The sequence below is a fragment of the Salmo trutta genome, chromosome 8 (genome assembly GCF_901001165.1).
Source record: "Salmo trutta chromosome 8, fSalTru1.1, whole genome shotgun sequence".
NCBI classification, from domain to species: Eukaryota; Metazoa; Chordata; class Actinopteri; order Salmoniformes; family Salmonidae; genus Salmo; species Salmo trutta.
This window is the reverse complement of record NC_042964.1, coordinates 47,304,802-47,331,880: the sequence shown is the minus strand read 5'-3', so window position 1 is coordinate 47,331,880 and position 27,079 is coordinate 47,304,802. Positions and strand designations below refer to the sequence as shown.

Genomic DNA, 27,079 nt, shown 5'->3' with positions numbered 1-27,079 from the left:
GACCCAGAATTGACCCCTGCGGGACACCTTTCATTATGTACCCGAAAACCTGATTTAACACCATCAGTAGATTCACATTGAGTTCTATCTCTCATGTAATGTTTTAAGCCAGTTACATGCAGACTGGTCTAGGTCAATTGAGGAAAGCCTCTGAATTAGCAGTGAGTGATCAACAGTATCCAAGGCCTTTGACAGGTCAATGAAGAGGGCAGCACAACATTGCCTTTTATCCATACAGTTAACCACATCATTTATAACTAGGGATGCAGCAGAGATAGTGCTATGACCTGGTCTAAAACCCAACTGATGTATTTTTAGAATACATTTCAAAGATAAGAAAGATCTAAGCTGAGAATTAATCAAGGTTTCTATTATTTTAGCTTGGCAAGAAAGTTTAGAAATAGGGCAGTCATTATTTAGGTCACAAGGGTCACCACCTTTGTGAATGGGGAGTACATGGGCCATGTTCTAAACCTTTGGGATAGTATCAGATATAATCGTCAGGTTAAACATATGGGTTAATGATTCAGGATCAGGGGGGCAGAGAGCTGCAGCAACAATGGATCAAGCATATCAGTCCCAGTGGATTTTAAAAAAAACTATTTTTTACATCATTCTTAAGCAAGGCATCTTTTTTACATTTTTTTATTTATTTATTTTCACTTTATTTAACCAGGTAAGCTAGTTGAGAACAAGTTCTCATTTACAACTGCGACCTGGCCAAGATAAAGCAAAGCAGTGCAACAGAAACAACAACACAGAGTTACATGGAATAAACAAGCATACAGTCAATAACACAATAGAAAAAAATAAAGTCAATATACAGTGTGTGCAAATGGCATGATGAGGTATGGCAATAAATAGGCCATAGAAGCAAAGTAATTACAATTTAGCAGATTAACCATGGAGTGATAGATGAGCAGATGATGATGAGCAGATGATGGTGTGTAAGTAGTGATACTGGTGTGCAAAAGAGCAGCAAAGTAAATAAAAACAATATGGGGATGGGGTAGGTAGATTGGGTGGGCTATTTACAGATGGACTATGTACAGCTGCAGCAATCGGTTAGCTGCTTAGATAGCTGACGTTTAAAGTTAGTGAGGGAAATGTAAGTCTCCAGCTTCAGCGATTTTTGCAATTTGTTCCAGTCACTGGCAGCAGAGAACTGGAAGGAAAGGCAGCCAAAGGAGGTGTTGGCTTTGGGGATGACCAGTGAGATATACCTGCTGGAGCGCGTGCTACGGGTGGGTGTTGTTATCATGACCAGTGAGCTGAGATAAGGCGGAGCTTTACCTAGCATAGACTTATAGATGACCTGGAGCCAGTGGGTCTGGCGATGAATATGTAGCGAGGGCCAGCCGACTAGCACATCACAGGTAGTAAATTGTTGAAATGAAAACAAAGATTCATTCGAAGTTGACGGGTTAACCATTGAGTCAGCTAGAGGCTGGCAAAGGGAAGAGCAGTCGATTGACTGATCAGGGTCAATTAAGCCTCCATTTCTCTCAAATAAGAAGCCTGCTGAGATAAAATGATGATTAAAAGCAATGATGATTAAAATCCTATTCTTCTCAGTTGTGATACCAGAGTCAGACAGAACTTGCTTAGGCAGGGAAGAAGAGGAATTTGTACGCGTCAGTGCATTTACTGGATCACCAGAAGAGTCAGAGATAGAGCTTAAAAAGTAGCTTGATTTAGCTTTCTTCATCTGTTTCTCAGTTGTCTGAAAGATTTCCAGTCCACTACAGAATCAGTTTTCATTGCTTTGGCCCAGGCCTGATTTCTCATCTGAATGAGCTTAGATAGCTCATAAGAAAACCAAGGGTTAGATCTATCGTTGACTGAATTGTTTAAAAGGGCGTGTTTATCTGCCAGACAAATAAATATGAAGGATACATTTTCTAAAGCCAACTCAGAGTCAGGCATACAGGAAACAGTGGCTAAATCAGAGAAGAACATGTCATGTAAAACCCTTGAGGAGAAAACATTTAAACATTTATGTTGTTAATTAAACGAGGTTAGTATTTTGCTAGTTCGTATCTCTAATACATACTATGGGACAATGATCACTGAGATCATATGCAAATACTCCACTAGACATATTTATGGGGTTATTAGTAAGAATTAAATCAATCAATGAGGAGTTAACAGGGTTTTTGACATTTAGTCATGTGGGTCTTGAGATCGATTTGAGTCAGATTAAAATCAATGCATATGCTCTTAAATTAATCTGAGGCCGGGGATAGCCCAATCAGATTCAAATCCCCTACAATGTATTCTGGTTTATGGACACCTCTACAACCAGCAGCTCAAATTTCTTGGGAACAGAATTAGTTAAAGATTGGGATGCCATGAAATTTGATTTGTCATATATGGCCACTCCTCCCCCTAAATACATTATAAGAATTAACTTCAATGTCTTTATTAGAGACAGAACCATTTAACCATGTTTTCAAGAGAACCAGAATGTCAGGACATGATTCCTGTACCAAAATGTCAATTGTGTCCATTTTTTAAATCATACTTGGTAAATTTAGGTGCATTAGCCCAAGCCCCTTAGGAGATTTAAAGTCAGAGGGGGTGTTCAGCTCATTACCTTAAGAGCTAACAGGCATAGGGTCATCTGCAGATATTTGTTGCGTGAGCTGACACTTTGCCAAGGTCCCTAGTCAACCACATGAGAGCAGAGAAGACTGAGCATTAGACAGACCTCCCTCAAGTCGCTGTATGCAGTGGCTGGGGTGGGAACTGGGTGAGCAGTGTTGGCAGAGCTCAGTCCACCCGGATGAAGCTCTCGCCAAAGGAGTGGAGCTGCAGCAGGGGACTGGAGTGGCTGCATAGTGCCCTACTGGGGACCCTGGACAAAAGTAGTGTACTCAAAAAGGGTGCCATTTGGGATGCAATCCAAGAGTGCCATGCATTGATTTAGCTCCAGTGAGGGGAGGAGCACAGATTGAACCTGCTGATTTAGTCGAGCCACGTGCATTTTGTCATCCTCCACTTACCAAAGCTTTTAAGTAGATTGATTTCTGCTAGCACCGGCCTCGGAAGATCAGGACTCAATCACTTATTCCCCACCTCAACACTTCTTGGCTGTGTGCCAACCAGCTTCCGATTGGCTTACCTCCAGGTGGGCTGGAGTCTCATTGGTCTTGGTGCCGGACGGACGGATGGTGTTGATTGGCTGAGGGGAATCCGGCTTCCCTCTCACTTTTTTCTCTCACCGTCTCTTTAGCTCTTTCTTGCTCTCTCCGTCCCTCTGAGGTAAAAGTAAAAGCACAGACTGTACAGGGACTGATAACCTCTGATGCCAGCCTAGATTTACAGAGGACAGAGGGAGAGGGGGATGTGTGGAGAGACATCCAGAGAGAGAGAGAGCGTGTGTGAGAGAGAAAGAGAGAGAGAGAGAGAGAGAGAGAGAGAGAGAGAGAGAGAGAGAGACATCAGACTAAGAAACAGAAAGAGAGAGAGGGAGAGAGAGCGAGAGCGAGGGAGAGAACGAGAGTTGGCACAAATATAATCTCTTAGCCATGACACAGGCTCGTACAGCCCATTCTCAACCTTCAATAACATAAAAGCCTACAGCAGCAGATCATCATCCAGCACAGTACAGAGTAGGGGTCAGTATACTCTGTACTCCACTGAAGGCTCAACTCGTTTTGACCGACTGATGCATTTCCCACCTATTCTCTATATGGTGCACTATATAGAGAATAGGGTTCCTTTTGGAAGCGTTCCAAATGTCCCTGGCTCACCCCTATCTAATATCTGAATGATTCAATCAGGACAAATGGCTAAAATGGGACTCCTCCAAATCATCCTTCACTCACCTTTGGAAAAAACACCTAATGGACATTTATTTTCCCTATTGGTCACAGCATGCAGAATGGATTGGTTGGAGAAAAATGTTGAGTCACCGTGAGAGAGAAGCTAATAATGCAGGGCCAAATGCCTCACAGGCAGCTCTTGTGAATATGCAGTCACAGCCACATCTCTGGCAGCATAATCCAGCTGCTGGCAGATGCATTGGTTACAGTTAATGGTGTTCATTTCCTGCTGGTAAGACAGGAAGCATGCACGGCTGAACATTTTCGATTTAGAGACATTTGTGTAACGATGACGCTGTGAGTCGAGAAGCAGGCGCAAGTGAAACATTTAATTAAACAAACATGAAACAAGACAGCGTAACATTGGCGATATTGCATGAAAACATGAACAATACCAACTGAGGAATGAACAAAAGGAAGGGACCTATGAATGGGAGGTAATGAGGTCCAGGTGTGAATCATAATGAGTGCCAGGTGTAATGATGATTCCCAGGACCGGTGGTTAGTATTCTGAATATGTCGTATGCCGGAGGGGATGAGCAGGAGTAGACATGACAGTACCCACCCTCTGACGCGCAGCTCCTGCCGCAGGACGACGATCCGGGGACGAGGAACGGGTCGATCCGGGCGGCGAAGGTGGAAATCACGAATTATGTTGGGATCCAGAAGGTTCTCCACTGGAACCCAACACCGCTCCTCGGGCCATACCCCTCCCAGTCCACCAGATACTGGAGCTGACCCCCATGACGTCGGGAGTCCAGCAGAGATCTGACAGCATACGCCGGACTGCCCTCAATGTCCAGGGGGGGTGGTGGGGTGTCGTGGGGGACAGCAACAGCTTCGGGACCAGGAATCACAAGCCTGAGAAGGGAGACATACGGTAGTGACTGGGCAGTTGTAATCTATACGTCACCTCGTTTACCCTCCGGAGAACCTTGAACGGCCCCACAAACCGAAGGCTAAGTTTCTTGCAGGGCAGGCGGAGTGAGAGGTTCCTGGTAGAGAGCTAGACGCAATCCCCAGGGTGGAACACAGGGGTCTCACTGTGGTGGCGGTCTGCCTGTTCTTTTTGACGATGGACGGCGCGCTGGAGTCTCATGTGAGCGTCACTCCACACTTCTTCTGCTCGCCGGAACCACTCATCAACCGCTGTAGCTTCGGTCTGGCCCGGGGTCCATGGAGCCAGGGCCGGCTGAAAACCCAGAGCACACTGGAAGGGGGTCAACCCAGTGGAGGAGTGACGCAGCGAGTTCTGAGCGTACTCTGCCCATGGAAGAAATCGTGCCCACTCACTCTGCCGGTCCTGACAGTGACTCCTCAGGAACCTCCCCAGCTCTTGGTTCATCCTCTCCACCTGCGCCTTGGACTGAGGCCGGTAACCAGAAGTGAGGCTGACCGCGACCCTGAACTTCTCCATGAAGGCCCTCCATACGCGTGATGTGAATTGGGGGCCACGGTCAGAGACGATGTCTGCCGGAAGGCCATAATGCCGGAAGACCTGCTGGAAGAGTGCCTCAGTAATCTGGAGAGCAGTGGGCAGACCAGGAAGAGGGATTAAACAACATGATTTATAACTCCTATCCACTACCACCAGAATGGTGGTGAAACTGCCAGAGGAGGGGAGATCGGTTACAAAGTCAATGGATAGATGAGACCAGGGTCGCTGATGCACAGGAAGCTGCAGGAGCTTCCCTGCTGGTGCATTCTGGGGGGACTTGGTTTGTGCACATACGGAACAGGAGTTGACATAACGAGTTACATTCTGCACCAAGGTGGGCCACCAGTACTTCTCAGCGATAGAGTGGAGGGTGCGAGAAATACCTGGATGTCGACGACAGCTGTGTGTGCCCAGGTCAGCAGCTGATCCCTTATCCCTGTGGGAACGTAGATTGACTCAGGAGGACAGTTCAGGGGTGGGGCTCCCTCTCTGAAATCTGGCGGATAGCCACATCTATGTCCCAGGCGACTGGACCTACGACTCGGGAGGATGGGATTATAGGTGCACTCTGGACAGGACCCTCTCCTGAATTGTAGATATGGTGCGGGCTGATTTGGTACCCTAGGAAGGAGACAGCCTGAAAAAGTTAGAGGAAAAACAAAAAGAACTTGAGGAACTTATTCAAGAACGATCTAATGTAATCTATTACAAAAATAAAGCAAACTGGATGGAATATGGAGAAAAATGCACAAAATTCTTCCTGAATCTCCAATACAGGAACACTAACAAAAATTATTTTCAGAAACTTGTTACTGAAGACGGAGTCATTTATGATTTTCCGAATTATATTTTAAAAGAGGAAGCTAATTATTTTAGGCAGATGTTCTCTTTTCCGTCTCATCCTTTCCCACTGAATGAAGATTATGGTAAGGAATTCTTTCCAAATAATATAAAAAATGGAAAATTAACAAATGTACAGAAAGATCAGTGCAAAGGCCAAATTACAGAGGAAGAACTTTTTGAGGCTATTAAATCCTTTCAGTCTGGAAAAACCCCAGGGCTTGATGGCATACCGGTAGAGGTATATAAAGCATTTTTTGATATACTAAAAGTTCCATTGTTAGATTTGTTTTAACTACTCCTATAGAAATGGTAGTCTGTCAGGTACTCAGCAGGAAGGTCTGATTTCTCTATTATTAAAACAAGACCCAGATGGCAAATATAAAGACCCAGTCTATCTAAAACAACTGGAGGCCCCTTGCACTTCAATGTTGTGATGCAAAAATACTAGCAAAATGCATAGCACTCAGAATGAAGAAGGTTTTACCAGATATTGTTCATCCTGATCAGACAGTTTTTTTACATGGACGATACATTGGAGATAATATACGACAACTACTAGAAATAATAGAACATCATGAAACACATAAGAAGCCAGGAATGGTATTTATAGTAGATTTTGAAAAGGCATTTGATAAAGTAAGACTGGATTTTATTTATAAATGCCTGGATTTTTTCAATTTCGGTAATTCTCTTATAAAATGGGTAAAAATAATGTATAGCAACCCCAGGTGTAAAATAATAAATAACAGCTACTTCTCAGAGAGTTTTGAATTGTCAAGAGGAGTTAAATTAGGGTGTCCGCTGTCACCATATCTATTTGTTATGGCCATCGAAATGCTAGCTATTAAAATCAGATCCAATAACAATATTAGAGGATTAGAAATTCAAGGCTTAAAAACAAAGGTGTCCATATATGCCGATGACTCAAGTTTTATATTAAGTCCGCAAGCTAGATCCCTGCAATGTCTCATTAAAGATAACTTTTCTGTACTCTCTGGACTGAAACCTAATTATGATAAGTGTACAATATTACGTATTGGATCCTTAAAAAATACAACTTTTACATTACCCTGCAGTTTACCTATAAAATGGGCTGATGGTGAAGTAGACATACTCGGTATTCATATCACAAAAGATATAAATAGGCTCTCCACAATGAATTTCAATAGTAAAAATAGACAAGTTCCTGCAACCATGGAGAGGTAAATACCTGATGTTGACAACTGTGCCATACAGATTGCAAAATTATTGGGAAGAGATTTTTGATGTACCAATTCCATGGTACAAGGTGTATGAGTTGAAATATAAAACAACGCAAGATTCAAGACTTTGTGCTTTTCAGCTAAAATTATTATATAGAATCCTTGGAATTGGAGACAAGTGGGAGTGGAGTTGCTGTGTGTGAGAGAGAATGAAAGATAAATCAAAGACAAAAGTTAAAACGTTTTTTTTTTAAATAAATGTACAAATAAATCATAATTAAAAGTACATTTGAATGACATTAAGTGGCAGTGTTTTTACAACTAATGCTGGTGTGCCTGAGGCTGATGCTGTGCAGGTGTTTGTACACATGCATATATACACACTCTCATTCAAATATACACATACAAGAACACACACATACATGTAATAGTGCCAGACATGCACACAAACATATACAGTTGGCATTGCTGTTATGATTTTAGTTGTCCTTGATGTCCTTTGTTTAAAATTTATTATAAAAAAATGGCATTGTTGTTTGCTGTTTTCTTCTGTCTTTTCCTTTTTTCTCTTCAGTTCATTCTCTTAGTTGTTGGTGCATTGGGTGGTTCTTGGGGGTGGTGAATGTAATTAATTGTCACGTCCTGACCAGTAGAGGGTGTAGTTGGGTCAGGACGTGGCAGAAGAGTCTGTGTTTGTGTTGTTTCATTAATTTTGGGCGTGTGACTTCCAATCAGGCACAGCTGTAGAGGGTTGTGGCTGATTGGGAGTCACACATAAGTGGCCTACTTTGCCTTTTGGGGTTGTGGGGAATTGTTGTGAGCACTGCTGCGTTTGTTTGAGCCTGCCACACTGTTGCGGTTGTGAGTATTGTTTGTTGTTTTGTTTGTTTCAAGTGGATGCTCTACTCCTTTTTTTGAACATTAAAAATATGAGTATCCACACTTCCGCTGCGCCTTGGTCCTATTTCACTGCCCAGACTGTCCCGAGCTGCCAGACTGCCCACTGTGACAGAATTCCCCACCAACACACGACCAAGCAGCGGAAGAAGGCTGGCGAGGTAAGGGAGACCGAGAGGCACCCCCAATAAATTTTTAGGGGGGGACACAAGGGGAGTGTTGCGGGGCAAGAAGGGAGCCCCAGGCCAGCTCCCCGCACTAGCATGGAGGTGCGTGGTCACAATCGGGTACGCCCAGTACCAGCACCACGCACCAGGCTTCAAGTGCGTGAACCCAGCCTCGCCAGTTAACAGTCGTCAGTGCGGCCCGCCAGTCAACAGTCGTCAGAGCTGCCCGCCAGTCAACAGTCGTCAGAGCTGCCCGCCAGTCAACAGTCGTCAGAGCTGCCCGCCAGTCAACAGTCGTCAGAGCTGCCCGCCAGTCAACCATTACCAGAGCTGCCCGCCAGTCAACAGTCGTCAGAGCTGCCCGCCAGTCAACAGTCGTCAGAGCTGCCCGCCAGTCAACCATTACCAGAGCTGCCCGCCAGTCAACCGTCGTCAGAGCTGCCCGCCAGTCAACAGTCGTCAGAGCTGCCCGCCAGTCAACAGTCGTCAGAGCTGCCCGCCAGTCAACCATTACCAGAGCTGCCCGCCAGTCAACCGTCGTCAGAGCTGCCCGCCAGTCAACAGTCGTCAGAGCTGCCCGCCAGTCAACAGTCGTCAGAGCTGCCTGCCAGTCAACAGTCGTCAGAGCTGCCCGCCAGTCAACAGTCGTCAGAGCTGCCCGTCAGTCAACAGTCGCCAGAGAGGTCAGACTGCGCTGAACTGCCGGAGTGGCCAGACTGCACTGAACTGCCGGAGTGGCCAGACTGCGCTGAACTGCCGGAGTGGCCAGACTGCGCTGAACTGCCGGAGTGGCCAGACTGCCCTGAACTGCCGGAGTGGCCAGACTGCCCTGAACTGCCGGAGTGGCCAGACTGCCCTGAACTGCCGGAGTGGCCAGACTGCCCAGACTGTCCCGAGCTGCCAGACTGCCCAGACTGTCCCGAGCTGCCAGACTGTCCCGAGCTGCCAGACTGCCCAGACTGTCCCGAGCTGCCAGACTGCCCAGACTGTCCCGAGCTGCCAGACTGCCCAGACTGTCCCGAGTTGCCAGACTGCCCCGAACTGCCAGAGTGGCCCGACTGCCGGGAAAGGCCAGAACCGGAGCCACCTCCTGATATAGGTGGGTTGGGGAGGGGGGTGTAGCACAGTGCCGTCGTTGACAGCAGCCACCCTCCCTTCCCTCCCTTTAGTAGAGGGGAATTTTTGTTTTGTTGTTTGGGGTTGTTTTTGTTTTTGGGTTTTGTTTTAAAGGTGCTTCCGGGGTTAGCACCTTTAAGGGGGGGGTACTGTCACGTCCTGACCAGTAGAGGGTGTAGTTGGGTCAGGACGTGGCAGAAGAGTCTGTGTTTGTGTTGTTTCATTAATTTTGGGCGTGTGACTTCCAATCAGGCACAGCTGTAGAGGGTTGTGGCTGATTGGGAGTCACACATAAGTGGCCTACTTTGCCTTTTGGGGTTGTGGGGAATTGTTGTGAGCACTGCTGCGTTTGTTTGAGCCTGCCACACTGTTGCGGTTGTGAGTATTGTTTGTTGTTTTGTTTGTTTCAAGTGGATGCTCTACTCCTTTTTTTGAACATTAAAAATATGAGTATCCACACTTCCGCTGCGCCTTGGTCCTATTTCACTGCCCAGACTGTCCCGAGCTGCCAGACTGCCCACTGTGACAGAATTCCCCACCAACACACGACCAAGCAGCGGAAGAAGGCTGGCGAGGTAAGGGAGACCGAGAGGCACCCCCAATAAATTTTTAGGGGGGGACACAAGGGGAGTGTTGCGGGGCAAGAAGGGAGCCCCAGGCCAGCTCCCCGCACTAGCATGGAGGTGCGTGGTCACAATCGGGTACGCCCAGTACCAGCACCACGCACCAGGCTTCAAGTGCGTGAACCCAGCCTCGCCAGTCAACAGTCGTCAGTGCGGCCCACCAGTCAACAGTCGTCAGAGCTGCCCGCCAGTCAACAGTCGTCAGAGCTGCCCGCCAGTCAACAGTCGTCAGAGCTGCCCGCCAGTCAACAGTCGTCAGAGCTGCCCGCCAGTCAACCATTACCAGAGCTGCCCGCCAGTCAACCGTCGTCAGAGCTGCCCGCCAGTCAACAGTCGTCAGAGCTGCCCGCCAGTCAACAGTCGTCAGAGCTGCCCGCCAGTCAACCATTACCAGAGCTGCCCGCCAGTCAACCGTCGTCAGAGCTGCCCGCCAGTCAACAGTCGTCAGAGCTGCCCGCCAGTCAACAGTCGTCAGAGCTGCCTGCCAGTCAACAGTCGTCAGAGCTGCCCGCCAGTCAACAGTCGTCAGAGCTGCCCGTCAGTCAACAGTCGCCAGAGAGGTCAGACTGCGCTGAACTGCCGGAGTGGCCAGACTGCGCTGAACTGCCGGAGTGGCCAGACTGCGTTGACTGCCGGAGTGGCCAGACTGCGCTGAACTGCCGGAGTGGCCAGACTGCCCTGAACTGCCGGAGTGGCCAGACTGCCCTGAACTGCCGGAGTGGCCAGACTGCCCTGAACTGCCGGAGTGGCCAGACTGCCCAGACTGTCCCGAGCTGCCAGACTGCCCAGACTGTCCCGAGCTGCCAGACTGCCCAGACTGTCCCGAGCTGCCAGACTGTCCCGAGCTGCCAGACTGCCCAGACTGTCCCAAGCTGCCAGACTACCCAGACTGTCCCGAGCTGCCAGACTGCCCAGACTGTCCCGAGCTGCCAGACTGCCCAGACTGTCCCGAGTTGCCAGACTGCCCCGAACTGCCAGAGTGGCCCGACTGCCGGGAAAGGCCAGAACCGGAGCCACCTCCTGATATAGGTGGGTTGGGGAGGGGGGTGTAGCACAGTGCCGTCGTTGACAGCAGCCACCCTCCCTTCCCTCCCTTTAGTAGAGGGGAATTTTTGTTTTGTTGTTTGGGGTTGTTTTTGTTTTTGGGTTTTGTTTTAAAGGTGCTTCCGGGGTTAGCACCTTTAAGGGGGGGGTACTGTCACGTCCTGACCAGTAGAGGGTGTAGTTGGGTCAGGACGTGGCAGAAGAGTCTGTGTTTGTGTTGTTTCATTAATTTTGGGCGTGTGACTTCCAATCAGGCACAGCTGTAGAGGGTTGTGGCTGATTGGGAGTCACACATAAGTGGCCTACTTTGCCTTTTGGGGTTGTGGGGAATTGTTGTGAGCACTGCTGCGTTTGTTTGAGCCTGCCACACTGTTGCGGTTGTGAGTATTGTTTGTTGTTTTGTTTGTTTCAAGTGGATGCTCTACTCCTTTTTTTGAACATTAAAAATATGAGTATCCACACTTCCGCTGCGCCTTGGTCCTATTTCACTGCCCAGACTGTCCCGAGCTGCCAGACTGCCCACTGTGACATTAATTCTATTTTTTATTAACATTTTTCTTCCTGGGGAGGGGTCTCAAATGACTGTGGGAGGGGTCTCGAATGGTTGAGGGACAGCTATTGGGGAACTGTGGGGGGATCTTGGAGGGTTCGGGTTCACGTTTTTTGGCCTGGTGGTAGATCGGTCAACATGCCCTTGAGCAGGGCATTGACCCTGGATGCTTATGTGTGTCTCTTTGAATGGGAATCTGTTGGATGACTGGTATGATGTAGCTATTGAGCAGCTTCACTGCAAGTATATTGTATGTTTCGAATATTCAATAAATCATGACATTTTTTTATTTAAAAGGAGACAGCCTTCTGATGGAATTAGCACTTCTCAGCCTTGATGAACAGGTGGTTAGCCAGGAGGCGTTCCAGGACTGCTCGTACATGAATGATGTGATCCTCCAGTGTAGCCGAGTAGACCAGGATGTCATTGATATATACGACCACCTGGCATCCGATCATGTCCCTGAAAACCTCGTTCACGAATGCCTGGACCACTGACAGAGCATTGGCTAAGCCAAATGGCATCACCAAGTACTCGTAGTGGCCAGACATTGCGCTGAACCCCCGTCTTCCACTCACCCCCCTCCCGGATGCGAATGAGATTATAAGCACTCCGCAGGTACAGTTTGGTGAAGAACCGGGCCCCGCGGAGCTGTTCGATGGCTTCCGGCACCAGAGGGAGAGGGTACTGACACTTCATGGTAAGTTCATTGAGTCGTCTGTAGTCAATGCATGGGTGTAACCCTCCATCCTTCTTGTCCACAAAGAAGAAACAAGCCAACGCAGGGGCAGTGGACGTGCAGATGAAACCTCTTTGAAGCGCCTCTTGGATGTAATCCTCCATGGCCTGGGTTTCAGCCACAGACAGAGGGTAGATGCGTCTGCGCTGAGGTATTGCACCGGCAAACTGGTTGATGGCGCAGTCCCAGGGGCGATGAGGAGGGAGACAGGTGGCGCGGGTCTTGGAGAATACTTCCCGGAGGTCCTGGTATACCTTCGGGATGTTGGGCTGAAGGGCAACCACAGGACTCTCAACTGATGTGGAACCACAAGGGACAGGGAAGCAGGTCCTCCGGCATTCAGGTGACCAGTCTGTGATTCTCATCCTCGACCATGAAATGATAGGGTTATGGCGTTGAAGCCAAGGGAGGCAGAGGATGATCTTGTGAACTGGTGCACTGGTGATGAAAGGGATGCTTTCCTGATGAGTGGACTCCACAGTGAGGGTGAGTGGTTGAGTGATGTGGGTGACGGTTCCGGATCCTAGAGGCCGACTATCCAGGGCTTGAATCGGGAAAGGAGAGCGGTTATGAGTTTATGTTAAGAGAAGAGGCAAGGGTCTGGTCAATAAAGTCCCCGGCTGCACCGGAATCCACTAACGCTGTTGACACAGTACATGAGGGACAGTCAGCTAGTGTAATGGACACCAAAAAGGGCCTAGTAGACAGTGATGAAGATGGAATACTCACTCCTGCCCTAGGCTGGAGTCTCACGTGACAGTCCCTCTGCTCTTCTGGATCCCGGATTTGGACATGCCGGACACCTCTGGAGCTCATGCCCTCCTTGTCCACAGTACAGACAGAGCCCCAGCTGTATCCGTCTGCGGCGCTCCACCGCGTGGAGATGAGTGACCCTACCTCCATGGGTTCAGGCTCTGATCCCGAGAATTCACTGAGGGAGGGAGAGAAATGATGAGAGGACCGACGCTCCAGAAGTAGATTATCCAGACGGATTGCCATCGCAATGAGTGTGTCCAAGGTGAGATTGTCGTCTCGACAGGCCAGTTCCGTCTGGACCTCTTCACACAAACCTCTTCTAAATAGCGTGTGAAGTGCCAGCTCATTCCACCTACTGGGTGCTGCTACAGTCCGAAAGGTGAACTCAGCAGCCGTCTGGTTCCCCTGCCGTAATTGCAGTAGCCACTCACAACCCTCTGCCCTCGGGGGAATGATCAAAAATACATTTAAACAGAGCCATGCACCCTTGATAAGATCCAGCTCCTCCTCTCCTCTCTCCCAGACGGCCATAACCCATTCCAACGCCCACCCAGACAGCAGAGAAATTACCGTGGACCTCTCGGTGATGGGAGCTCCCCTCTGATGCGAAACATCGAGGGAACACTGAAGCAGGAAGCCACGGCATTTGGATGGTGTACCATCATATTTATCCGGGAGTGATAAATGGGCATCGCTGACTTGAGCTGGTTGATGTACTGGCTCACTGGGTCGACAGGTTCCAGAGTATACGTCGCTGGATGAAGGCAACGCCTCCTGGGTGTGTTTGAGACGTTGTACACTGCGAAGAACCTCCTCCATTGCTGATCCCAGTTGTGCCAGCTGGTCATGGTGTTGACGTAGAAGAGAACCCTGTTCCTTGACCATCTGAGAGAGATTCGAATTTCCTGCTGCTTCCATGGTTTGAGTTGGTATTCTGTAACGATGACGCTATGAGTCGAGAAGCAGGTGCAACGTTTAATAAAACAACAACCATGAACCAAGACAGCGCAACAGTGGCGAGATTGCATGAAAACAGGAACAATACCAACTGAGGAATGAGCAAAAGGAATGGACCTATAAAGGGGAGGTAATGGGGTCTAGGTGTGAATCATAATGATGAGTGTCAGGTGTGCGTTATGATGATTCCCAGGACCGGTGGTTAGTATTCCGGCAACGTCGCACGCCGGAGGGGAGGAGCAAGAGTAGACGTGACATATTGACCTGATTCTAAACAGTTGATTGGAGTGTGTTGACTACTCTTTATTGGACTAGGCTTGATAACTGCATTTCTATTTGTGGAAATATTTTGTTATTACTGTTCATTATTGCGTTTTCAATCACACAGTTACCATCAGCAGCACTAATAAGCAACTTCAACCAACAACCGCCACTCCTATTTTCATCCTTCTGCTTTGCTGAAATGTATGACTAATCAAACTCATTGTTTGCCCAGTTGATCTTATTCAAGACTCAGGATAGAAATTGCCCACAGGCACAGGACTCTTGCCCAAATCCTAATCATCCTACTATATTTTGACAGACAGACAGACAGACAGACAGACAGACAGACAGACAGACAGACAGACAGACAGACAGACAGACAGACAGACAGACAGACAGACAGACAGACAGACAGACAGACTATAATGGAGCCCCTGACTGAACAAGAGAGGGAGAAGAATGAGAGAGACCTAGAATGTGCAAAGAGCTTCTGTCCTCAACATGTACCCTTGCACACGTTACTGAAAGCTGATGTCAAGGGAGATAAAGCATCAGCAGTGGAATGATAAAAGCTAGTTAGCCAGCTTTCATTAACGACTGAAAATAATGCGTCCTGGGAGCTGTGGCCAACCATGTCAGCAGCATGAAAATACTTAATTAATCATATGATTACAGTCATATACTGTATCAAGTCATGGTCCCATGTGGCTCAGTTGGTAGAGCATGGTGCTTGTAAAGCCAGGGTTGTGCATTTGATTCCCACGGGGGACCAGTATGAAGAAAGTATGAAAATGTATGCACTCAGCATCTGCTAAATGACTAAACAAAATGGTGAGTTGAAGAACATCGCTGCTGATACAAATCCAACTCGAGGTATATGTAGTTTCTAGTGTCTGGGAAGTCAAAATATTGTTTGCGTAACAATTCCAATAGATCAAGTACATTATTGTACTAATAGAGCATCAAGGACCTGTCCATTGTCAATACAGTAGAGTGTGAGACTGATTCACATACCTCACTCCCTGTTTCACACTGATTGAAACATTCCCTGTGTGTTGACCTCCCACAAGTCTCTTTCTCATTAGCCTTAGAATGTCAACACAGGGGAGGTGCTTAGGCTGGCCAATCACAGAGCATGAAGCAAAACAGCTAATTGGCCCAGGGGGCTGCTGCTGGAGGTAATCAGAGCTGACATTGGGTGCCTGTGGGGAAGCATGTTTGTGTTTGCCTCCTCCACCATTGACTGGCACTTTCACTTTCAATTAGATGACCATGGGATGGGACAGGATGAGTAGAGAGAGAAGGAAGGGGAGAGAGAAAGAGAAAGCGAGAGAGGACGGACGGACGGACGGGAAGAGAGACAGAAAACAAGACAGACAGAGAGGGGGAGGGTGGAAGAAAGAGACAGAAAGATCACTCTGCTCTGTGGCCCTCATCAACAGTGTGGATGAAATATAGATGGTGGAAGCATGAAAAATGGAGAGGCAGCAGAGGAGAGTCATTAGAGGACAATCAGACTTTTCTTTTTACTCTTCTACAGGACTTGCTAGTCCATCATAGCATTGGGCACCTCAATCCATCAATGGGATTTGTGGTGTGGTAAAATTGACTGTATTTATGGTTATAATGAAGGAAGGATTTATTATCAATAAGAAGTGGGGTATTTTGGTTTCACTTTGAGCCTACAATGTGCCGTCTGTCTGTACAGGTGTGTGTTTAATTTACATCACATTTTAGTCATTTAGCAGATGCTCTTATCCAAAGCAGTTTACAATTAGTGCATTCATATCTCAGCCATAGTAAGTAAATATTTCCTCAGTAAAGAAGTTATCAGCAAAGTCATTGCTGGTAGGGGAAAAAACTGTTTCCAGTCACAGTGTTCATTCTGAGCGACCTCTCTAACCAACGGTAAAAAAGCCAGCTGAGTCAAAATACTACCCTGCCGACCCTCTTCTCTGAATAACGATGCAGCATTTCCTTCCCCAACCTGCATACTAAAACCACAGCTAGGTCTGATATGCTAAACCTACAGTTTAGTCTTTCCCCACAATCTGTCAAAAGGGTTGACAAATGCTATGCAGCAGCTTGTGAGCATAGTCCTACCCTGCCCAAATACTAGATTAACAGTCCAACCCTGCCCAAATACCAGATTAACAGTCCTACCCTGCCTAAATACTAGATTAACAGTCCTACCCTGCCCAAATACTAGATTAACAGTCCAACCCTGCCCAAATACCAGATTAACAGTTCTACCCTGCCCAAATACTAGATTAACAGTCCAACCCTGCCCAAATACCAGATTAACAGTCCTACCCTGCCTAAATACTAGATTAACAGTCCTACCCTGCCCAAATACCAGATAAACAGTCCTACCCTGCCTAAATACTAGATTAACAGTCCTACCCTGCCCAAATACTAGATTAACAGTCCAACCCTGCCCAAATACCAGATTAACAGTCCTACCCTGCCTAAATACTAGGTTAACAGTCCTACCCTGCCCAAATACCAGATAAACAGTCCTACCCTGCCCAAATACAGGATAAACAGTCCGACTTGGCACTTTAATTGGCACATTCTCACACCAGATTAACGGGTGTATCTTCTCAGACACCACCGAAAAAAAACCTTGGAAGATTGTTTTTATCTCCAGTTATCCCACAATGGCTGGCTTGGTGAGGCAGTGCCTCTAAACATCTTCCAGCATCAGCAGACCCAGGACTTGTTCATATAGGTCTGTTCTTTCATTGGTTTATTCCTTTGGGTTTGTTGATGCCTCATGCTGTAAAGTGTGTTGAGACCCATGTTGACTTGACTTGTTCAGGGCAGTCAGGTCTGCTTTATAGCTGTTAAAACCACACACAAAGAGACACACACACACACAGAGAGACACACACACACACACACACACACACACAGAGACACACACACACACACACAGAGACACACACACACACACACACAGAGACACACACACACACACAGAGACACACACACACAGAGAGAGACACACACAGAGAGAGAGAGAGAGAGAGAGAGAGAGAGAGAGAGAGAGAGAGAGAGAGAGAGAGAGAGAGAGAGATGCACAAAACATTAGGAACACCTGCTCTTTCCATGACAGAGACTGGCAAGGTGAATCCAGGTGAAAGCTATGATCTCTTGTTAAATCCACAGTATAGATGAAGAGTAGGAGACAGGTTAAAGAGCCTTGAGATAATTGAGGCATGGATTGTGTATATGTGGCATTCAGAGGGTGAATGGGAAAAACAAAATATTTAAGTGCCTTTGTATGGGGTAAGGTAGTAGGTGCCAGACGCACCGGTTTGATTGTGTTAAGAACTGTAAAGCTGCTGGGTTTATCACGCTCAACCGTTTCCCATGTGTATCAAGAATGGTCCACCACCCAAAGGACATCCAGCCAACTTGACACAGCTGTGGGAAGCATTGGAGTCAAAATGGGCCAACATCCCTGTGGAACGCTTTCGACACCTTGTAGAGTCCATTCCCCGACAAATTGAGGCTGTTCTGAGGCCAAAAGGGAGTGAAACTCAATATAAGAAAGGTATCCCTAATGTGTTGTACACTCAGTGTACACATGAGAGAGAGGTAGGGGGAGGGGGTAGCGCATACAACAGAGAGAAAACGAGCCAGGACGATAACAAGAGAGAGAGAGAGAGAGGTGAAGAGGGAGAGGTATACATGGAGACAGATGGTGATAAACATTTCAGGGACAAACAGTCCAGTGCAGGCTAAATTGGACCATTATGACCCGTCCTCCGGTCAGTAAGAGATAGTAGAAACTAGAATAACATGTAGATAGACAGTATTCATCTTCTCTCTTCATGGCCAGGTTTTGTATATTCAAACACCTAGCAAAATATATGTGGTTGTCCCTTTGTCGCAGTTATTCAGACAAAATGTGTGAAGCTTTATTGATAGTGACACAGGACAGTAAACGGAGGCTCTCATCTTTGAGTTTTCCCCCAAAATGAGTTTAACGCAAAAAAAAAACCGTGGAAGTGTTTCCGGAAATGGCCACTGGGTTCATAAAACATATTTTGAATCTTCAAAGTGGTAGGCATGTTGTGTAAATGAAATTATACAAACCCCCCAAAAATCCATTTTAATTCCAGGTTGTAAGTCAACGAAATAGGAAAAATGCCAGAGGGGGTGAATACTTTCGCAAGCCATTGTATATACCCTGGAGAAGACTAACTGTAGAAGCTCGCTACACTGCACTAAACGATAATGCTCTTACACTTGTATTATTTTTTTATTTAAACTTTGTTTAACTAGGTAAGTCAGTTAAGAACAAATTCTTATTTAAAATGACAACCTACCAAAAGGCAAAAGGCCTTCTGAGGGGACAGGGGCTGGGATTAAAAATAAAAATATTGGACAAAACACACATCACGACAAGAGAGACACCACACTAGATAAAGAGAGACCTAAGACAACAACACAGCATGTCAGCAACATATGACAACATGGTAGCAACACAACATGACAACAACATGGTAGCAACACAACATGGCAGCAGCAGAACATGGTAGCAGTAAAAAAACATGCTACAAATATTATTGGGCACAGAAAACAGCACAATGGGCAAGAAGGTAGAGACAACAATACATCACACGAAGCAGCCACAAGAGTCACTAAGAGTGTCCCATGATTGAGTCTTTGAATGACGAGATGGAGATAAAACTGTCCAGTTTGTGAGTTTTTTGCAGCTCGTTTCAGTCGCTAGCTGCAGCGAACTGAAAAGAGGAGCGACCCAGGGATGTGTGTAATTTGGGGACCTTTAACAGAATATGACTGGCAGAACGGGTGTTGTATGTGGAGGATGAGGGTTGCAGTAGATATCTCAGATAGGGGGGAGTGAGGCATAAGAGGGTTTTGTAAATAAGCATCAACCAGTTTAAAATATATATGTACATTTCACCTTTATTTAACCAGGTAGGCCAGTTGAGAACAAATTCTCATTTAGAGCTGTGACCTGGCCAAGATAAAGCAAAGCAGTGCGACAAAAACAACAACACAGAGTTACACATGGGATAAGCAAACATACAGTCAATAACACAATAGAAAAATCTGCATACGGTTTGTGCGAATGAAGTAAGGAGGTAAGGCAATAAATAGGCCATAGTGGCGAAGTAATTACAATTTAGCAATTTACACTGGAGTAAATAGATGTGCAGATGAGGATGTGCAAGTAGAAAACTGGCATGCAAAAGAGCAAAAACAAATATGGGGATGAGATAGGTAGTTGGTTGGATGGGCTATTTACAGATGGGCTGTGTACAGCTGCAGCAATCAGTAAGCGGCTCTGATAGCTGACGCTTAAAGTTAGTGAGGGAGATATAAGTCTCCAACAGTGATTTTTGCAATTCGTTCCAGTCATTGGCAGCAGAGAACTGGGAGGAAAGGCGGCCAACGAGGTGTTGGCTTTGGGGATGACCAGTGAAATATACCCGCTGGAGCGCGTGCTATGGGTGGGTGTTGCCATGTTGACCACTGAGCTGAGATAAGGCAGAGCTTTACCTTGCAAAGACTTACAGATTACCTGGAGCCAGTGGGCTTGGCGACGAATATGTAGCGAGGATCAGCCAACGAGAGCATACAGGTCACAGTGGTGGGTAGTATATGGGGCTTTGGTGACAAAATGGATGGCACTGTAATAGACTGCATCCAATTCTCTGAGTAGAGTGTTGGAGGCTATTTTTTAAATCACATCGCCGAAGTCAAGGATCAGTAGGATAGTCACTTTTACGAGGGTATGTTTGGCAGCATGAGTGAAGGAGGCTTTGTTGTGAAATAAGACGGCGATTCTAAATTTAATTTTGGATTGGAGATGCTTGATATGAGTCTGGAAGGAGAGTTTACAGTCTAGCCAGACACCTAGGTATTTATAGTTATCCACATATTCTAAGTCAGTACCATCCAGAGTAGTGATGCTAGTCAGGCGGGAGCGTGCGGGCAGCGATCGGTGGAACAGCATGGATTTCGATTTACTAGCATTTAAGAGCAGTTGGAGGCCACGGAAGGAGTGTTGTAAGGCGTTGAAGCTCGTTTAGAGATTTGTTAACACAGTGTCCAAAGAAGGGCCAGATGAATACAGAATGGTTTCGTCTACGTAGAGGTGGATCAAAGAATCACCCGCAGCAAGAGTGACATCATTGATATATACAGAGAAAAGAGTCGCCCCGAGAATTGAGCCCTGTGGCACCCCCATAGAGACTGCCAGAGGTCCGGACAAAAGGCCCTCCGATTTAACACACTGAACTCTATCTGAGAAGTAGTTAATGAACCAGGTGAGGCAGTCATTAGAGAAACCAAGGCTGTTGAGTCAGCCGATAAGAACACGGTGATTGACAGAGTCAAAAGCCTTGGCCAGGTCGATGAAGATGGCTGCACAGTACTGTCTTTTATCGATGGCGGTTATGATATCGTTTAGGACTTTGAGCGTGGCTGAGGTGCACCCGTGACCAGCTCGGAAACCGAATTGCATAGCGGAGAAATAGTCGGTGATCTGTTTGTTCACTTGGCTTTCGAAGACTTCAGAAAGGGAGGGCAGGATGGATATAGGTCTGTAACAGTTTGGGTCTAGAGTGTCTCCCCCTTTGAAGAGGGGGATAACTGGGCCCGCTTTCCAATCTTTGGGAATCTCAGACGATACGAAAGAGAGGCTGAACAGACTAGTAATAGGGGTTGCAACAATGGTGGGGTAGCCAGATGGAAAGCATGGCCAGCATAGAGAAATGCTTTTTGAAATTCTCGATTATTGTGGATTTATCGGTGGTGACAGTGTTTCCTAGCCTCAGTGTGGTGGGCAGCTGGGAGGAGATGCTCTTATTCTCCATGGACTTTACAGTGTCCCAAAACTTTTTGTAATTAGTGCTGCAGGATGCAAGTTTAAGTTTGAAAAAGCTAGCCTTTGCTTTCCTAACTGACTGTGCATATTGGTTCCTGATTTCCCTGAAAAGTTGCAAATTGCGGGAACTATTCGATGCTAATGCAGTACTCCACAGGATGTTTTTGTGCTGGTCAAGGGCAGTCAAGTCTGGAGTGAACCAAGGGCTATATCTGTTCTTAGTTCCATTTTTTTTTAAAGGGGCATGCTTATTTAAGATGGTGAGGAAAGCACTTTTAATGAACAACCAGGCATCCTCTACTGACGAGATGAGGTCAATTTCCTTCCAGGATACCCGGGCCAGGTCGATTAGAAAGGCCTGCTCGCAGAAGTGTTTTAGGGAGCGTCTGACAGTGATGAGGGGTGGTCGTTTGACCGTGTACCCATAACGGACACAGGCAATGAGGCAGTGATAACTGAGATCCTGGTTGAAAACAGCAGAGGTGTATTTAGAGGGTAAGTTGGTCAGGATGATATCTATGAGGGTGCCCATGTTTACAGATTTGGAGTTGTACCTGGTAGGTTCCTTGATAATTTGTGTGAGATTGAGGGCATCTAGTTTAGATTGTAGGACGGCTGGGGTGTTAAGCATATCCCAGTTTAGGTCACCTAGCAGTACGAACTCTGACGATAGATGGGGGACAATCAATTCACATATGGTGTCCAGGGCACAGCTGGGAGCTGGGGGGGGGGGGGGGGTCTATAATAAGTGGCAACAGTGAGGGACTTATTTCTGGAGAGATGGATCTTTAAAAGTAGAAGCTCGAACTGTTTAGGCATAGACCTGGGTCTTGCGACGGGTATACAGAGATGACTAACTTACAGAGGAGTATAGAGTGCAGTGATGTGTCCTATAAGGAGCATTTGTGGCAAATCTGATGGCCGAATGGTAAAGAACATCTAACCGCTCGAGGGCCCTCTAACCTGCCGATCCATAACTTAAGTCTCCATAATCTAGCATGGGTAGGATGGTCATCTGAATCAGGGTTTGATTTGGCAGCTGGGGTGAAAGAGGAGCGATCACGATAGAGGGAACAAAGTCTAGATTTAACCTTAGCCTACAGCGTGGAAATGTGCTGAGAGAAGGACAGTGTACTGTCTAGCCATACTCCCAAGTACTCATGTGAGGTGACTACCTCAAGCTCTAAACCCTCAGAGGTAATAATCACACTGGTAGGGAGAAGGGCATTCTTCTTACAGAACCACATGACCATTGTTGTGGTGGTGTTCAGAACAAGGTTAAGGGCTGATAAAGCTTGTTGGACACTAAGAAAACTTTGTTGTAGAGCGTTTAACACAGAATCCTGGGAAGGGCCAGCTGAGTATAATACTGTATCATCTGCATATAAATGGATAAGAGAGCTTCCTACTGCCTGAGCTATATTGTTGATGTAAATTGAGAAGAGCGTGGGGCCTAGGATTGAGCCTTGTGGTACTCCATTGATGACAGGCAGTAGCTGAGAGAGCAGATGTTCTGACTTTAAACACTGCATTTTTGAGACACCTCAGAAACACAATAATCCTTAGCTGGACCACAGGAATAGAATGGTCTACCGTATCAAAAGCTTTCGCCAAGTCAATCAAAATAGCAGCACAACATTGCTTCGATTCAAGGGCAGTGGTGACATCATTTAGAAATTTTAAGGTTACAGTGACACATCCATAACCTGAGCTGAAACCAGATTGCATACCAGACAGAATACTATAGACATCAAGAAAGCCAGTCAGTTGATTATTGACAAGTTTGTCCAATACTTTTGATAAACAGTGCAAAATAGAAATGGGCCCAACAGTTATCAGCTTGATCTCCCCCTTTAAATAAAGGATGCACCTTGGCTGCCTTCCAAGCAATGGGAACCTCCCCAGAGAGGAGACACAGGTTAAAAACCTCTTACATCTAGACGTTCCGCTAGCGAACACCGCTCCAATATCCAATGATAGGGCGTGCGCGAAATACAAACTCCTCGAAAATCCGAAAACTTCCATTTTTCAAACATATGACTATTTTACAGCATTTTAAAGACAAGACTCTCCTTTATCTAACCACACTGTCCGATTTCAAAAAGGCTTTACAACGAAAGCAAAACATTAGATTATGTCAGGAGAGTACCCAGCCAGAAATAATCAAACACCCATTTTTCAAGCTAGCATATAATGTCACAAAAAATAAAACCACAGCTAAATGCAGCACTAACCTTTGATGATCTTCATCAGATGACACTCCTAGGACATTATGTTATACAATACATGCATGTTTTGTTCAATCAAGTTCATATTTATATCAAAAACCAGCTTTTTACATTAGCATGTGACGTTCAGAACTAGCATTCCCACCAAACACTTCCGGTGAATTTACTAAATTACTCACGATAAATGTTCACAAAAAACATAACATTTATTTGAAGAATTATAGATACAGAACTCCTTTATGCAATTGCGGTGTCCGATTTTAAAATAGCTTTTCGGTGAAAGCACATTTTGCAATATTCTGAGTAGATAGCCCGGCCATCACAGGCTAGCTATTTTGACACCCACCAAGTTTGGTACTCACCAAACTCAGATTTACTATTAGAAAAATTGGATTACCTTTGCTGTTCTTCGTCAGAATGCACTCCCAGGACTTCTACTTCAATAACAAATGTTGGTTTGGTTCCAAATAATGCATAGTTATATCCAAATAGCGGCGTTTTGTTCGTGCGTTCAAGACACTATCCGAAGGGTAACGAAGGGTGACGCGCGGACGCGTATCGTGACAAAAAAATTCAAAATATTCCATTACAGTACTTCGAAGCATGTCAAACGCTGTTTAAAATCAATTTTTATGCAATTTTTCTCGTAAAATAGCGATAATATTCCGACCGGGAGTCGTTGTTTTCGTTCAAAGACTGATAATCTAAAATGGACTCTTCACGTGCACGTGCACACCCGTCTCATTGTTCTCAGATCGACCACTATCCAAATGCGCTACTGTTTTTCAGCCATGGACTGCAAAGTCATCATTCAACGTTCTGGCGCCTTCTGAGAGCCTATGGGAGCCTTAGAAAGTGTCACGTTACAGCAGAGATCCTCTGTTTTCAATAAAGAGAATAAAGAAGGCCAAGATATGGTCAGAGAGGGCACTTCCTGTTTGGAATCTTCTCAGGTTTTGGCCTGCCATATGAGTTCTGTTATACTCACAGACACTATTCAAACAGTTTTAGAAACTTTAGGGTGTTTTCTATCCAAATCAAACAATTATATGCATATTCTAGTTTCTGGGCAGGAGTAATAAACAGATTAAATCGGGTACGTTTTTTATCCGCCCGTGAAAATACTGCCCCTTATCCATAACAGGTTAAAAAGGTCAGAGATAGGCTTGGCGACGATAGGGGCAGCAACCTTAAAGAAGAAAGGCTCTAAACCATCTGACCCAGATGTTTTTTGGGGGTCAAGTTTAAGGAGCTCCTTTAGCACCTCAGACTTAGTGACCGCCTGCAGGGAGAAACTTTGGGGGCAGGGGGAAAAGAGGGAAAAGCATCGGGGCTAGAAGGGCTGGAGATGAGGAAATGTTGGACGGGCAAGGAGACATGGCTGAGTCAAATAGGAATCTTGACTTAATGAAGTGGTGATTAAAGAGCTCAGCCATGCGCTCCTTGTCAGAAACAACCACATCATCAACATTAAGGGACATGGGCAGCTGTGAGGAGGACGGTTTATTCTCCAGGTCTTTAACCGTTTTCCAAAACTTCTTGGGGTTAGACCCACAGAGAGAGAACTGCTCCTTAAAACCTCTTGGGGCTAGGGGGCAGTATTGAGAATTTTGAAAAAAATATTTGCCCATTTTTAACTGCCTCCTACACCAACTCAGAAGCTAGGATATGCATATCATTAACAGATTTGGATAGAAAACACTCTGAATTTTCTAAAACTGTTTGAATGGTGTCGGTAAGTATAACAGAACTCATATGGCAGTCAAAACCCTGAAACAAATTCTAACCGGAAGTGGATATCTGATGTGTTGAATTACATTTAAAGCCTATGCCATTGAAACACACAGGGACTTATTAATCATTGAGCACTTCCTACGCCATCCACTAGATGTCACCAGTCTTTACAAAGTGGTTTGAGTCTTCTACTGTGAAAACTGACCGAACGAGAGGCTTGGAATGTTGGTCATAAGCGGATGGCCTATACTACTCTGGCGCGCGAGTGCATGTTTGGGTACTCTCGTTCCAATACATTTTAAAAGAGAATGCAATCGTCCGCCTTGAATATTATTGAAGTTCTGATTGAAAAAGGCCCTAATGATTTATGCTATACAACGTTTGACATGTTTGAACGAACGTAAATATATTTTTTTCCCCTCTTTGGTGAAGACAAGTCCGGCGGGCGTCGTTCATGTTTTTGAGTAGCCTACAGGACGCGCTAACAACACGGAGCTTTTTAGACATAAATTATGAGCTTTTTCGAACAAAACTACATTTGTTATGGACCTGGGATTCCTGGAAGTGCCTTCTGATGAAGATAATCAAAGGTAAGGGAATATTTACATAGTATTTTTGATTTTAGATCTCTCCAACATGGCGCCTAGTCTGTATCGCCAAGCCTGTTTTTCTGAGCGCAGTACTCAGATTATTGCAAAGTGTGATTTCCCAGTAAAGTTATTTTTAAATCTGGCAATGCGGTTGCATTCACGAGATGTTAATCTATAATTCTTTGAATGACAATATTATATTTTACCAATGTTTTCGAATAGTAATTTTGTAAATTGTAGCGCTGATTCAGGGAAAATATTTTCTGAACGTCACGCGCCGATGTAAAATGCTGTTTTTATATATAAATATGAACTTTATCGAACAAAAAATGCATGTATTGTGTAACATGATGTCCTAGGAGTGTCATCTGATGAAGATTGTCAAAGGTTAGTGCTGCATTTAGCTGTGTTTTGGGTATTTGCGATGCATGCTAGTTGCTTTGAAAATGGCAGTGTGATTATTTTTGGCAGGGTACTCTCCTAACATAATCTAATGTTTTGCTTTTGCTGTAAAGCCTTTTTGAAATCGGACAATGTGGTTCGATTCAGGAGAGGTGTATCTATAAAATGGTGTAAAATAGTCATATGTTTGAGAAATTGAAGTTATAGCATTTATGAGGTATTTGTATTTCGCGCGACGCGATTCCACTGGCTGTTGACTAGGGTGGGACGCAAACGTCCCACGTTGCCCAGGCAGGTTAAAGCATTTCTGAGTAAGCTGACATAATAAGCTTCACGAGGCGGGACAGAGGATTGTGGCAGCGGTACCTGTACCAGACATGGTGAGACAGGCCAGGGCATATGGGGAACAGATCGCCAGGTGGGATCCAAGCAGCAGTGCAGCAGGCAACAGGGGTAGGTGTCCCACCCACTTGGGAGAAGCTTTTTTCGGGAGGCTGATTAGGAGAGGAGGAGTTCAACCTTACCCGACAGGTGCGTGGAAGAGCAAAGAAAACCATCTTTAGCGAAAAGCTTGTTGAAAAACCGTGGTAAAATTGGCTTAAGTTTCGATATTCGTCAGACATTCTGGCCGTCAAACATCAATAGCTCTCGAATGATTTCCTGAGATGTGGATATTCTACAAGCAACAGACCGGAAGGAAGTCTTATTTGTAGGTTTAATCCAGACTCTTTGGCAACGGTTTGTGTTTGTTTTCTGGCATCTCATGGTTTGCTTTTAGACCACCAACATCCTGTTATTCTGCGCTCTTGTTTCTATCAAAATCTATCTGCTGTG

At 45.9% G+C, this 27,079-nt stretch overlaps 1 long non-coding RNA gene across 1 annotated transcript; it reads right to left on the bottom strand.

The window, feature by feature from the left end:
* Positions 1 to 3,242: 3,242 nt before the first annotated feature.
* On the bottom strand, positions 3,243 to 5,236 carry LOC115199123 (uncharacterized). Its single transcript, XR_003879350.1, has 2 exons — positions 4,393 to 5,236; positions 3,243 to 3,315 (listed from the first exon to the last, which is right to left on the bottom strand). It is a non-coding gene; the product is annotated as an uncharacterized LOC115199123 (long non-coding RNA).
* Positions 5,237 to 27,079: the final 21,843 nt, after the last annotated feature.